The 15,039-nt window shown below is 30.3% G+C and overlaps 1 pseudogene; it reads right to left on the reverse strand.

The window, feature by feature from the left end:
* Nucleotides 1-4,288: 4,288 nt before the first annotated feature.
* Nucleotides 4,289-7,474, reverse strand: LOC114416392 (annotated as a pseudogene).
* Between the last annotated feature and the right edge of the window lie 7,565 nt (nucleotides 7,475-15,039).

Raw genomic sequence — 15,039 nt, forward strand, 5'->3', positions numbered from 1 at the left:
AAGTTATCAAAGGCGGCAATGATGATGGCAGCAAAGGAAACAATGGTGATAGCGGCGGTGGTGACAGCACCACCTGATTATAAGCGTCATAAAATCCTAGTTCTACATATTTGGTGTAGTAAGTTGAAAAATCCAATTTTACTATTAACTATTAATATACTAACTAGTAGCTCTATTGTCCTTTGCCCTGCTAGAAATTTAGATACTTAATATAGAGAAGTAAAAACCTTGTTTTTTTTTTTCCATTGATCAGGAACAGTGGTCTTGTTCCTTCCCTTGTGCCTGAGCTACCTATCTTAACTGGCAAGATCCCTACTAGTGATCAGTCAGTCCTATATATCGGTCACTCAATCATACTTGATCCATAACAAGTTAAGATTGTAGCTTGCAATTTATATTGAAAAATCTGTTCCCTGGCTCTCTTCGATACCAAATAAAGGTAGATTGGTTAGCCTATACGGGTTGTTTTTCTAGAACTGGCTTTTTTTTTTTTTGATTTACCTTGAATTGGCTTCTTTAGGATAACATCAAAGAATGTTTTCTGAGGTGACATGCTTCACATAAGGACATCGATCCCTTGATATTCTCCTTTATCAAGGCTTCAAGTTTTGTTAAAACAGGCCACTTTATAGTTTATATGAAACTAAGGAGTCAGAGTTCTCAGGAACATTTGCCAGTTAGTAGTATTGACAATGAAGCCAAACGACAAGGGCTAAATCCAAATAACAAAACTAAATTTTCTCTAAAACTTAAAGCAAAAGAAATCTAAATTTCTTGCTACTGCTGAGTCGAAAGGGAAACCGCAAATAAAAACTGAGAAACCAAAGGTTTCTGTAAAGCTGTCAAAGAAGACAAGGAAGTCAAAAGAAGGTATTTATAAATGAAATTTGTGACTCAGGCAATGCTGAGAAGTTTCTTACAAAAAATATTCTTGTAAGGTGTAAGTTTCTCTTTTTCTCTTGATAAAGGGTATACTGTGCTTTGATATCTATGAGTGGGTATGTTAGTTATAATATATAAAAAGCAATCTCTTGTTAAGGTGTAATCTAGATGTTTTCATCTATAAATACTATAAGTTGATTGAATTTACTGTTTCTTATTAACAGAGCCAAGTTTGTGGTTTATAGAAATGCGGCACTTAATATATTTACAAAAAGAATAAAGCAAATAATTCGTGTTTAACTTTCAATCCTAACAACTGGTTTGCATTAACTACACAATTGTGAAAAAGAAATTACAAACGACCAACAAGAGGAATATGTAATTATGAACAAACTTGAACATTCCTGAGCTTTCAAGAGCATCCAATCCAACAAGTGACAAACTGAAGCTGTTTCTGGATCAAGCCCTTCCATCAACAAAACAGGGAGTGAGTTGTACTTGAAATCACTAAATTAACTAAGATGCATGCATGACATGAAATACTAGTATTTTTTGTTTACAAATCAATGATATAACACACCTTTGTTACATTTTTGTTAATTATTGGATAAAATTTTGAGATAAGAGACTTAATTTCAATAATTAGAAAACAATGAGGAATTACAATAAAGAGACAAAAACCGTACATAGGCTAAAATGCATATGATTAAGGACCAAAAGTGTTACAACAACTCTTTGTTGGAAGAAAAGATTTGTTGGACTGGATTATAAGTTTCTCTACAAGTAATAGGAATTTACTATTTCAATGCTTGACAAATCTTATCTGCAAGCCTAAATTACAGAAGGAGAATCACAAAGTAGCCCACAAACGTCTTTACTCTCCCATTCTACTTTTATGTGTGTGCGTGAGTTAAGTAAACAAAAAAGGTTGAAGGTTATTATACATGATGCACCATACAAATTCTGCATATTTTAACGTTTTTTCAATGGACTCAATAGAGTCATAGTGACCGTGATTATTATAGTTTCTTCGGTTGAAAAAATGTCTTACATTAACTTTAAAAGTGACCCGTATAACCTCTTTTTACAATATACTGATTTAGAACCAGAAATATTATCTATATAGTACTGTTGCTAAATTTTTTAAAAAAATGTTACCTGACAAGCTATTCCAATGTATAGAGATCGATTGGGTGATTAGTTCTAGCATGACAAAAAATAGCATCTTGTCTATCGAGAGTTGCATTGTCCATACCATTTCTTCTTTGAGATCAAGACCAAACCTGCCCCATGTGCCACTACCGACTAACTTAATTTGCAGTATTGTATTTTACATATCTGATACTGGAAAGGTATTTAAGTGTGTAGACAAATTACAAACATGTCACCTATAAATTGTGCCGAGAAAGAACAATTGCTTCCACGATTTTCTAGTCAAAACATGAAACTATAACATGGATGTAATTCCAAGAGTTGCAACAATGAGAAAACTGAAAATAGTAAGAGTAAAAAATTCGAGCAAGGATTGTAGTTCCATCCTTAAAGCCTTATGAAAGGACCTTTATCTTTGATCTAAGTTTAAACCAACAACTTCATAATAAAATAGCATTTCACTTGATATTGTAATCCATGGCATAGGAATTGTTCCTATAAAAATGTACATGAGAAATTTACCTGGGTGTAGATATAAACTTGGAGAATATTTAGGACAAACTTCTATGAACTCTGCAACATGATCTTTTAACTTAAATCTGTGGTGAATCTCTTTGAAGTTAATTTGGATCCGAGTGTTATATGGCTCAGCTTGTTTAGTAGTATTTGTTCTCCATCCTTACCAGTCCCCTATTGTGTTGGTTACAAATGTGAGAAAACTTAAATGGAATTTTCAATCTAAAGAAAGAACACACCAATAAAAATGAACACTTTTTATAGTACAAGGATGCACGAATTAATTTAAAATGATATAACAAGGTAATATTTTTCTGTTTTTTTTTTTTATAAAATAAGTGCCCGTTGCAAGGTAGGTAGGGAACTATTTAGAAAACTTTCAAACGCTTTTTTAATTATAAATTTAGAAAATTGTCTTACAAATTTAATGATAAGATTAATGTGTCACACTTTTTTCATATTCGGAAATTAAATTTAAATTTTTCATCTTTTTGGTATCAATTTGTTATCATCTCACACTTTTAGGGATTAAAATAAATATTTATCCTAAAAATTATAATCATGATATATAGTTATCTCAATAAAAACATATAAAAGTTAAAAAAAAAAAAAACTAAGATAATCCGGTGACAAAAGACTCCTCTCTATGTGAAGGTTTGGGATGGTCGTTGTACTCAGTCTTGTTCTTGCAAATATTAAGAGATTATTTCAAAATTTAAACCTATTAATACCCAGCAAGTCATCAAGGGCAATTTTACTGTTGTACTAAGGCTCACCGTATGATAAAAGACTAATACATTTATCTGTTACTCTAAGTGCCTCTAGACATCATTTGAGAATTTTTACGTAACTTTTTAGTATAGAGACCTAGATGGTTTATTGTTCAAAATGTTAGGACGCACTATTAGATAAATGATTCAAAATAGGTTTGAACCAAATAACATAATTTACTGAGATGGCAATACTATTTGTACATTCTTGCATACTTGTGATAGGTTTAAATAGAGTGAAAACAAAAAATAAGTGTTAGAAATACCAAATTCAAGTAAAATTACTTTAACCAAATATCTAAATAATGCATATTCTAAATATCACTATTTCATTTAAAAGAAACCAATGTGAGGAACACAGGTTTTTATATAGACTATGTTTGCTCCAACATATTTTACTTATAAGTTACTTTAAGTTAAAGTTAAAAATTAAAAATAAGAACTAAAAAAAGTAGAAGCTATTTGTTAGTTTTTATTTTATTTTCTTAACTTAAAAGCTCCTTTTAAGCTAAAAGTTGGTTGCCATTTTTTTTTTAATTTTAATGAAATATAATTATTTTATCCAACAAAAAATTATATTTATAAATAAAAAAATATTGTGTAAATTGAACTTAATTTACGTAAAACTATTTTAATTTTAACAAACATATAAAAAAATATTAAAATGGAATTTTTTAAAAAAAATTAAATATTCAAAGTTATTTTAATTAATAAAATTTTATTTAAATGATTATTTGTAAATAATATACGTAATATAAAATAAAATAAATAAATATTGATTATAAATAATAAAATATTTTATAATTATATATTGTTGATCAATAATACTTTTAAAGTAAAAAAACAAGTTTATTTAGACATAATTTACTAATATTAAATTGCATTATAAACAATATGCAATTAATGTATAAATGTTGTGTGTGTAGGGATTTGTTAATGTACTCATATTTTTTTAAAGTATGAAGGCATTAGCAACCCTCAGCGTATATTCTCATTGGTGGTTCTTTGATCTTCATCTAACCATAACCATAAAAGAATAACAAAAATTATTATTATGATTTAATTTATACATGTCTCTCATGCATCTATTTGATACCTAGTGAGAAATTAAAAAAAAAGTTTTAAGTATATAATAGGAAATATTATAGTGTAATAAGAAGAAAACAACATAGAAAAATGATGGAGGTCAATGATGTGTTTGCAGTGAAGAGTGAATTATTTGAATTAACAAATGATAACATTTAAAAAAGAACTCCATGAATTATGTGATATTACAGAAATCATCATTTTAAAAAGAATATATTACCATTGCAATCGTGTCTTTCTGGAGATCTGAATCAATTATCACCTTACGCATAGAAGAGCTAGACAAACTTGGACACTCATAGCAGGATAAGCTTTTCAAAATTTGGTAAACGTGGACAGCAATATTTAGGCCAAATATCAACAAGTTCTGGTATGAACTCAAAAAGAGATCATCAAAGTTGAGCAGATTTATGTCAATATTAGTCTCATAGTGACTCTGGTGTTGGTACATTGAAAGATGATGTTCCTTTTCAGTGCCAAATACATACTTCAACTTGCAGCTGCATAGAATATCTAGCTCTTCCAAACTCACTAACCCTCGTGCAAAACACAAGGGGAATATATATTCCAACCTTTCACATCCATCAATAGGAAGAGTCTTTAGTTTGGGGAGCTTCAAAGAGGTATGGCTTTGACTGCTAACATAATAAACATTACCATCTATTATGTGCTTTAATCCACTACATTCTTCTACTATTAGCTTCTCCAGTAGCTCTAGAGTTTGGAGCATGGATGGCGTGAAGAGACGTTAGCATCGTGCATTCATATATTATCAGTGCCTTAAGACAATCAACTAGATTACTGCCTTGTTGATCCATGAATGGAATTACACTTTTGTAACCTCCCTGAAGGTTCCTCAAACGAAGGCACTCTGCTCCTAAAAGGAGATCCTTGATTGCTAATGGTATAAAACTTTTAGCAGGAGCATTAATTAAGACCATCTACAGATAAAGCTCTAGATGGTCTATGCTCTTCCAACATGCGAGGCAGCATGTCAATTAGTGATTCAGAATGATCTAGTATTATAACATACCTCCTCAATCTTTGGAAAGAAACATTAAGTGGAAATTCCTCTTTAGATGGAGATAAAAACAAATATAATTCCTCTAGATGCAAACATCTTCCTATTACCTCGTAAGCATTATTTTCCTTAATCCTACAGTTGTACAAATCCAGAACCTTCAATTTCTTTAATTCTACAATTCCATTAGGCAATTCATCAAAACAAGAGCATCGTAAGTCAAGAATCTCAAGTGCTTGTAGGTTTTCCAAAATGGAGATATCGCCTAATTTACAACTCCTTGAGCACAAATTGTGGAGATTTTTTAATGACTCAGTTGATTGTGGCAGTGATGAAGTGCATCTTTTTGGCCCCCAGAAACGAAACTCCTATGTATAGTCACATGTTAAGAATGCCAAGATTTTACGCATGTTCAACCTTTCAAAACACACATTTGATACTTCAAATCCAATTATTGAAGAATGAAGCAAGAGAATTTTGAGTGTTGGACAATTCATATGATTACCATTAGAAAGTTGACCATTTTTCAAATCCCATAAGGAGATTGCTCTCTTATCTTTTATGGTTTCATCTTTTATCACCGCTCTCAGATCCTTTGCAGTGCTTGCCAAAATTGCTTGGCCCCTTTCAGATGCTATCCACAAAGCTACATCACGAACCATGTCATGCATTTTCACCTTTTCATTCCCTGCATGTAGCAACAAACAAGAATCCATAAGGATGCCAACAGCCAGAAGCATCTCCTCCCTAGCTTCCTCTATTGTTTCAAAAGTCCCAGTTATTCTTAGTCCCCTTCCAAATCGAAATAAATCTTCCAAATCAATTTCATAATCCTCTGGAAATATGGAACACAACAAGAAAAAGGACTTGGCTAATTCATCTTTCAAATTATCATAACTTAATTGAAGAAAGGCGTTAGGACTTCTTAGGCCTTTTGGAATAACCAGTGGTTTGGAATCTTGTAGTCTTGACAAAGCTAACTTCCAGTCTTTTAAAGTTTTTTCCCTTAACGTGCTTCCCACTGTCACAATTGCAATAGGCAATCCTTTACATTCATCCACAATTTTTGTTGCCACACCTTTCAAAGCATAAGTGGAATCATCAGTTATTTTTGCATACAATTTGAACAAAGTCCAAGCTTCTTCACCAGTTAAGAGATTGAGCTCAACAGTACATTGGCATTGCATAGAAGTGCACACTTCTCTCTTCCAAGTGATCTGAAGTACTCCACAACCCTTCTTGTTTTCATTGATTGGAATACCTAAAGATTCAAAGTCTAGGTTTTCCCCCACATCATCCAAGATTAGAAAAGTTGTGCCTTCACTTAATCTCTCTGATAGTCTTCGTGCTTTACCTATGTCTGATTCCTCTTCTAACTTCAAACCCAATTGATCAGAAATTTGTGCTTGGATGCTTCTGATATTTGGAGTTTCAGAGACTGTTGCAATGACAATCTTCTCAAACAATTTTAACTTTTCAGCTTCCTTACCCACCTCTTTCGCCAAAGCAGTTTTTCCCAAGCCTCCTATTCTAACTAGTCCAACCATGCAAACACTTTCTTCCTTTAATGCTTCCAATAGTTTGTTGTAAGATGATTTTTTAGATTCGAAAAGAACAAAACCTTTGGAAGAATAGTAATTCATGCCTGGAAGTTCAGGAATCTTAGAAAATGGATCAAACTTGCTGTTTTGATTGAGTTGAGCCATTTCATTTACTTTTCTTCCTATTTCTTTTGAAAGAAAATATTGGCATTGCCTTCTAAAATAGCCCTTTTTCTTACTTCTGAAATTATTCCTTCCAGTAGTTTCAATTCCTTCAAGACTTTCTCAACATCTTCCAACCACTTCTCAACAGTTGGTTCAATCTTTTCAGTCCTATTAATGGCTTCTTTAACTCGATCCTTGACACTCTTTTGGGTCACTTCTTTGGCACTTGGAAGATTTCCAACAAAGTTGTTGAAGCAGCACAAGTATTTAGCATGGTGTAAAATTGGACCCACTGTATATTCTGCAATCTTTGATACGATGAAAATAAGGATATCCTACATGTGAAATGACACACTCCTGGCTCCTGATCATGAATGAATCCATCACTTTTTAGCTAAGAAGTATTACGTTATGCAAATTAACTAGTGAGTGGTGATGAAATTAAAGGAAATAACAGACTACAACATTTTTTACTTTAAACCGCGCCAAACTTATCCACAGTTAAAAAACTGTTGTCTAAATATATGATTTGTTTGGCTTCCTTTCAATTTTTTCAGCAAAACCGTTGCCTATTTATATAAGGCAATACGTAATAAAGACTTGACAGTATTTTGAAGGTTTAAGCCAAGGTTAAAGCGTTGGTATTCTTCCTGCATATTAGTATAAAGTGTGAGCCTGTGCTTTAGTGAAATCATTAAACGGTGGGAGCAGTTTGCTGGGTTTGTTGGTTGCAATAGTCTGAAATTCTGATACATACAGGGGCCGGCTGTGGAGTTGTTATTATGTTTTTTTATGGGATATAGTTTATACAGCGGGGATTCTATGTGGGAATAGTAAAAGAGCAAGGGTATAATAGTTTATGGAAGACTTAATGATATTTGTAGAGGATGAGATCTGTTAACTACAAAATCTTTAAGTGATAAGCACTTTGGTACTTCTTGTGTATGACTTTAGTACTTCTTGGGATGATGTTGTTGTGCAAGGGAAGTAGTGGCGGATCTAGAAATTTTACTTAGTGAGTGTAAGAAAATAATCTATAATAAAATGGTTTCATTTTTTTTCCTCTAAGTTTAATTTCAATTTAGAAATGTTTATTCTTAAACATTATGACTTTATAAAGCCTATTTTGATTTTACAGGCTGAACATTAAGAAGTGTTATATATTTCAATTGTGTTTATTTTATCTAACAGTGTCCCTAGAATATTCCTACTGATGGTTTAATTAGAGTGGGAATGATTATTTATATTATCTCAAAAATTGGAATAAATTGTTATAATTAATAAAACTTTTTAGTGGTCATATAAATTGCCGCTACAAGTACTTAATTTTTGCTGGCAATAAAAGAGCTTTTACCAGCTCTCGTAAAAACACTCGGTAATAGCTTTATACCGACCATGGATACGCCGGCCTTAAAAGGATTGTCGGTAAATATATTAATGACTATTTTTATTGCCGCTAAAAGGAAAAATAATTGCCTAAAAGTTACTTTTGGTGTAGTGTGTAGTGTGCTATCCAATTAAATTAACCAGATTGTTTAATCCTGATATATTAGGTGATTAAATCTTATAAATAGAAAATAATAACGTAATAGTGTTTTACATACCTTTGATTGATGTTGAATTTACAAACAAAAGTAAAAGTAATTGCTGTTATGCAGGTTGGATACCTTTTCGAACTATGATATAAAAAAATAGTAATGGCAAGGTAAACATAGGACTGTAATGCTATATGGCAATTGTACATCACATTGAATATTTATAGCAAAATGTAAATTACATTTTGAATTGTTTAACCATATGTCTTAATACTTAAAGTATAGGTTATAGAGACATACTAGGAAATGATTTTGGAAGATATCTTGCGCATTTTTTCCTTTCAAAAAGATATATATAAAAAACATAAAAACAAGTATATAATAGCATTTATTTTCATATTTCTTTATTGTAATTACGTTATTATCTTTTTTTAAAAAAGCAAATATCATTTTAACCCTTCCAAATTAATGTATGGCATAATATTTTTAATATAAATCATTTAGTTATATAAATTAAAAATACTTTATTACATTTTTACATTGAATCAAATTAAAATAGATAATGTAGTTAAAAAAAAACACGGAGTATATATATTATATTAAAAAACCGGAGCTTAAAAAAAATAGAAAGAAGAGAGCCGTTTTGGTTTTGGTCTCAAGAGAAGGAGGGCTTTGGCAAAGTCCATTGGGGTATTGCTATTCGCACATTCATTTTTGCTATTGATACCATCCATGTGGGTGTCTTTTAGCTATATTCTCAAATTGTCCCTTGAATGAAACACAACGGAAACATGTTTTCATTAGATAAATGGGGGTGAAAAAAAAACACAACGAAAACATGATTTCATTGTTAATACCCTGACGAATCACACCGGAAAGAGAAAGATCTAGAGGTTTTCCAAGTATGAGACTATACAGCTGAGGATGACTTAAAAAATTAATTGATACTACCTATGCTAACAAGATGCATCTACTTTTGGATAACCTATCACATAAGAACTCTATAGTTAAACGTGTTTAGCTTGGAGTAGTTATGGGATGGATGACCTTGTGGGAAGTTTCCCAAAAAGTGTGTGAGTGGGGACAAAACACGCTAAAAAGTCGCATGTTGGTTTATGGGGTCAGTCATTGATTCTAAAAACAATTGAAGTAGATTTTCGAGATCTCAAAAAGAACTACCTACGAAGAGTTTTAACCGGTAGAGGGTTCTGATCAACAAGAGTGTTGAGTGAAGTGTCACCATGTGAAGTATCATAGTGTGTGAGTCATCAAGAAGTCAACAATTAAAGATGTTACACATTGTAAAAGTGTACAATAAAACCGTGTTTTCATTGTTATTTCATGGTGAAAAAAAATAAAGGAACGGAAATATACTATTCCGTTGTCATGTAGGATATTGGGCCCATGCATTGATGCAAACCAGAACCCATTCACTGTAATTACCCATCACAAGCATAGGCATAGCTTACTAACTATGGAGAAACAAAATTTCCAGCTTGTAGCATCCGACATGAATCAAAGTAGCCTTTGCCGAAATTTCTAGTACCTCGCATTTTGTCAAGTAATTCCTCTTAAGTTTTAGTTTTGACTTTCTTCATTTTGATTTCATTAATTATCAACTTTTCAATTCATTTTAATCATATTATTATTTGATTCGAGATAAACTTTCAAACGGGTTCAATCCAACATTGCACACAAATAAAGTGGCCCTAAAATAGTTTAGTCCACTAGAAATAAGGACGAATGTCATAAAACTTGGGATTAGTTATTGACTCTATGAAGATATTCAGTGAATGTTTGGTAAAACATTGAAAATCATGTTCACTGTAAAATCAGGTTAAAATTAATGTAAAAGAAACTATTTGTTGGTTCATGGATCTTCGTTAAGTGCAAATCATTAATTAGTTAAATTGGTGTATTGTAATAAAATAAATAAATTAGAGACTTAGGCCCAAAATAAAGGGGTAGTTGTTAAAAAAAAGTTACTTTTTTCTTCTTGATAATGGATGAATGAATGAAAGGAGAAGATTTTCGTGTGAAGTACTTTTATTTTTGTGAGAAAAGGAAAATTACAAAATGAAACCCACGAGGGAAAACTGTGGTTGAAGCATCAGCTGACAAAAGGATAACAATAAAATTAAGAACAACATCATCATAAATTCTAAAACTAATTAACTTCGGACTTATTAAGACATGCTTCAACAACTTGGTTAGATCCCTAAAGATACGTGAGAGATGCACACTGTGACATTGTCACCACAGTGTGCATCCCTCACCACAATGTTGCAATCTTTTTTAGTAACAAGAGGAAATCAAGGGTGTGTAGAAGGACACCCATTTGATATAAGATGAACAATTGTAGAAAAGTTAAGACTTAAGTATGATATTCCTATATCCTCTTCCCCAAGAAATATAGAGACCATGGAGATAGACCAAATTTCAGCATAAAATTGTCACTTGGCACCTTTGGAACACCCCCACAACCAGATAATTTGTTTTCCTTGGATACACTTGCGTCACAATTAAGTTAAATCTAGTGCACTCGTGTTGTTCAACATGGAATGCAAAGTATCTTGAGTATGTTAATTTATCATTGCTAGTTAGGGCTAAGGGTTTATTTTTTGGTAAGTTTTTCTAGAAGTCTTTTTAGGAGAAAAAAAAATAAAATAAGTTTTTTTATATGTTAAAGTTAACTCAAAGTTAATCATTAATTAATTTGTAGATATTTTTTATCTTTTAGAAATATTATATAAGAAAGTTTTTACAAATTAATTAATGCTTAACTAACGAAGAATTAATTTAACTTATAAAAAAAAGATATACAGTTTTTCTTCTTATTTTATTTATTTAGAAGTGTTTCTAATTTTTTTTTATCGAAATATATTCTTAATTAAATAACCTGATATTACAGGTAAATTTTAATGCTTTCTGAATGGTCCACTCTTGGGATACTTCACGGTAGACAGCACCTTTAGAAATAGCTTAATGTTAAAATATTCTCAAAAAGCAAAAAAATTCAACACTCATAAAATGAACTAATTTACTGTGGACCACTTTGATGATCATGTTCCATCGTTTTATGTGAAACTAGGTTCATTGCCAAGCAAATGCAGACAAATGTACAGTCACCATTTTCTGTTTCATCGTCACCATATTTGACCAAGAGCCTGCTTCTTTCTTCTCCAAATTCGTGGTGCCAGCTAAGGAAGCCTATGATACACACCCTTTCCTTCTTAGTTTTTCTTTTCTTTCAACCACCAGAGATATCTAAAAATTTTATTTTTATTTCTCCCTTAATTAATCCTCTATTTAAACTATCATTTTGGTCCTTGGTAACAATTTACTCTCATTAAAAAAAATGAAAATTCTGATTTAATTTTTAAATGGGTAAAAAGTATAATAATTATATTTTACGGTATAATTTAATAAGAAATTAATATCTAAACTTTAGAATTCAATGTTAATTCAATTTTAAAGATACAATTTAATCTCAAATTAATTTTTCAGCATTATAATTTAATAAAAAAATATCCAACGAACTTAATAATAATAAAACAAAATTATCACCTTTTTTTATACATTCATTACTAAATCCTAATTTTCATGATGTTTCTAAAATTAAATTGTCTCTCGTTACATATCAAAATAATCATTTATAATCTTTTTCACGTCAAGTTGATCTATTTTAATTGAAATCAAACTCAACTTTAATTTTTGATACTCACACACCTCTCCAAATTAACGTGCCTTGCCATAACCGCTACAAAAGCATAGTCGCTTTCTTCTTCTTATGCCCAACTTCAACTTCCTCGTTCGGTTTCTTTTCTTTTTCTTTTCTCCTTTTTGACGGAACTTCCTGGGTTTCTTTACACTTTATATGGAAGAAAAAAAATAGTTTCGTTTATGGGAATTAAAGACAACGACATACTGTTTTTTTTTTTAGGCAATGACAACGACTTCAGTCAAACTATGTTTGTAAAATATATGGTCAATGGAGAACACGCAAGCTTGAGGTGGATGCATGCATGTAGGAATTACCAGGATCTTACTGACCAATGTTTCTTGATGCTATGATTAAGAAATTATCAATAAAAGAAAAACACTTATAAGTTTAATTTGGTACAACTCGCATATATTTTTTTATTGGAAACCATAGTTAAATAAAATTATTATAAATGCGAAACTGGTCTTAAACTACATGTCACTTGTTAAATTGTAACTATATTACATCAGTTATTCCACACTCCCGAATTCAAATACAGTGGTATAAAAAAAAATAGTCTTAACTAATTAAAAATTCCTTCAAACATGATTTTTAGAATAATTGCTATCAAAATGATAACTTTCCATTATATTTTAATTTACAACTCACAATGAATTTTGAATCTACACTTTAAGTAAATTATTCAAAATCTATCAATAGATCTAACTCAATTAATTAAACATGATATATGAGTAGTGTAAATCATAGTATATCGTGTTTAATTTTTATCTATAAAAAACAACTATTCAAAATGTCTCCCATGATACCTTATACCTTAGTGGGTTTAATTATAATCTATGATGAACTGATGGTAAAGTATTTCTATTAAAAAAATACGTTAAAATATATTGTAAGTTACCATAAAACACATTGGTAACTTTTTTTCTAATGAAATTCACACTTCATTAATCAACACTGGCTGCTTACCAACGAATCCACTTTAAAAATTGACTAACAATACATGTAAGATTATTATATTACATTTTGAAGGATATTTATTTCTCCCTTGCAAGTAAAGCATTTCTTTTTTTTCTTTTAAGAAAACTTAATCATAAGTGTTTCACATTCTAACTAACTTTTGATGCTAATTATAATCATGTTGGGTTATGAAGTCTCACATCGGATAGAAGTGAAAAGGTTGAGCACTATATAAGTTATAAGTGAAGAGAAGACCCATAAACCTGAGCCTTAAAGTTTTGGGTTAGAGTGTGGTGTCAGATCTCCTTATGTGATGGCTCGTGGTTCACATATGTATCCCTCGAATCTCGCCAACAAATCATGCATGAGATAATATATTATTATTATTACTCATATATATGTGTTAATTATAAGTATATGTTAATATATTAATTATAAGGTCATTTTAAATTTACTGTTTAGAATAAAAATTATTTGTAAATAAATATTTAGTATATTTGTACTTTTGGAAAATGAAAATTTGAGAAAATTAGTTTAAGATGAATTAATTTAAATATATTTATAATCTTACAAATTATAACAAAAAGAATTATATTTAAATTCGTTTAAGAATAAAATTTTATATAATTATATAGAAAACGTATCAATTAAGAAATGAGAGTCAAAGAGATATAAAAGGTCACTAATTTTCAGGACAAGACCAAATACTTGTAAAATGACTAGATTGCCCTTATAAGACTATGTTGGGGAAATTTCACAAAGAGATGTAAAGAATAAGAAAAAATATATTCTTATACTTAGAAGAATGTTTGATTTTTCTTTGTGAGAGATTATGAGTGTTCCCTTGTCCATTGAGTTAGAGACTAATCCTACTTGTGTACTTAATTGTTATTGGTCTAATTTTTTTTTTGCATATATTGAGAATCGAATACGAATTCTTCTATTAGATAAATTATTTTTCCACATATGAACTTAATAAAATCTTACATCACTGCGTATCAACCCTATGGATTAAACCTAAAAGAATGGTTAACACAAATAAAATGTAAATTTTGGATTCTTCTAATAATCATTTAAAATTCTTCCATAAAATTACTAAAATGATCTCGGTTATAAATTCAACTAGTACTATTTGACCTATGAAGATTATAAAAATATTATCTATATGATAATATGATGGATAAGACCATCATAAATTGGCCATATCAAGGCTAATTTTATTCATATTTTCATCTATTAAAGGATAATTACAAGTTTTTCATTTAAATTAGAATTACTAATGAAAATTTATTAATCACAGTAATGCTTTTACATTTATCATTAAGTTTAAAAAATTTAAACTCAAAATCATCCAACTATCTCACTCTTAGAATTTGGGTTTAAATCTAATTCGACCACAAAAATTAGCTCAAAGGCTGAGAATTATCCCTCATTCATATATTCTATCTTGGTCTTATCTCTAACTAATATGAGACTTCAATTTTTTCTTAATACACCCTTTCATGTCTAACACTTTTTGGGCTTGATGCATGTATACTATGGTAGACGCTCCATTAATGGATCTATAAATATGTTCTTATACCATATTAAAATGAAAATTGATTTTAACTCAATCATACAAAATCGACTTATAAAGTGACATTTGCACCTCACTTGTATACTCTATTTTAGTCATATCACTAGATGTCGT

The sequence above is a fragment of the Glycine soja genome, chromosome 6 (assembly GCF_004193775.1).
Source record: "Glycine soja cultivar W05 chromosome 6, ASM419377v2, whole genome shotgun sequence".
Lineage (NCBI taxonomy): Eukaryota > Viridiplantae > Streptophyta > Magnoliopsida > Fabales > Fabaceae > Glycine > Glycine soja.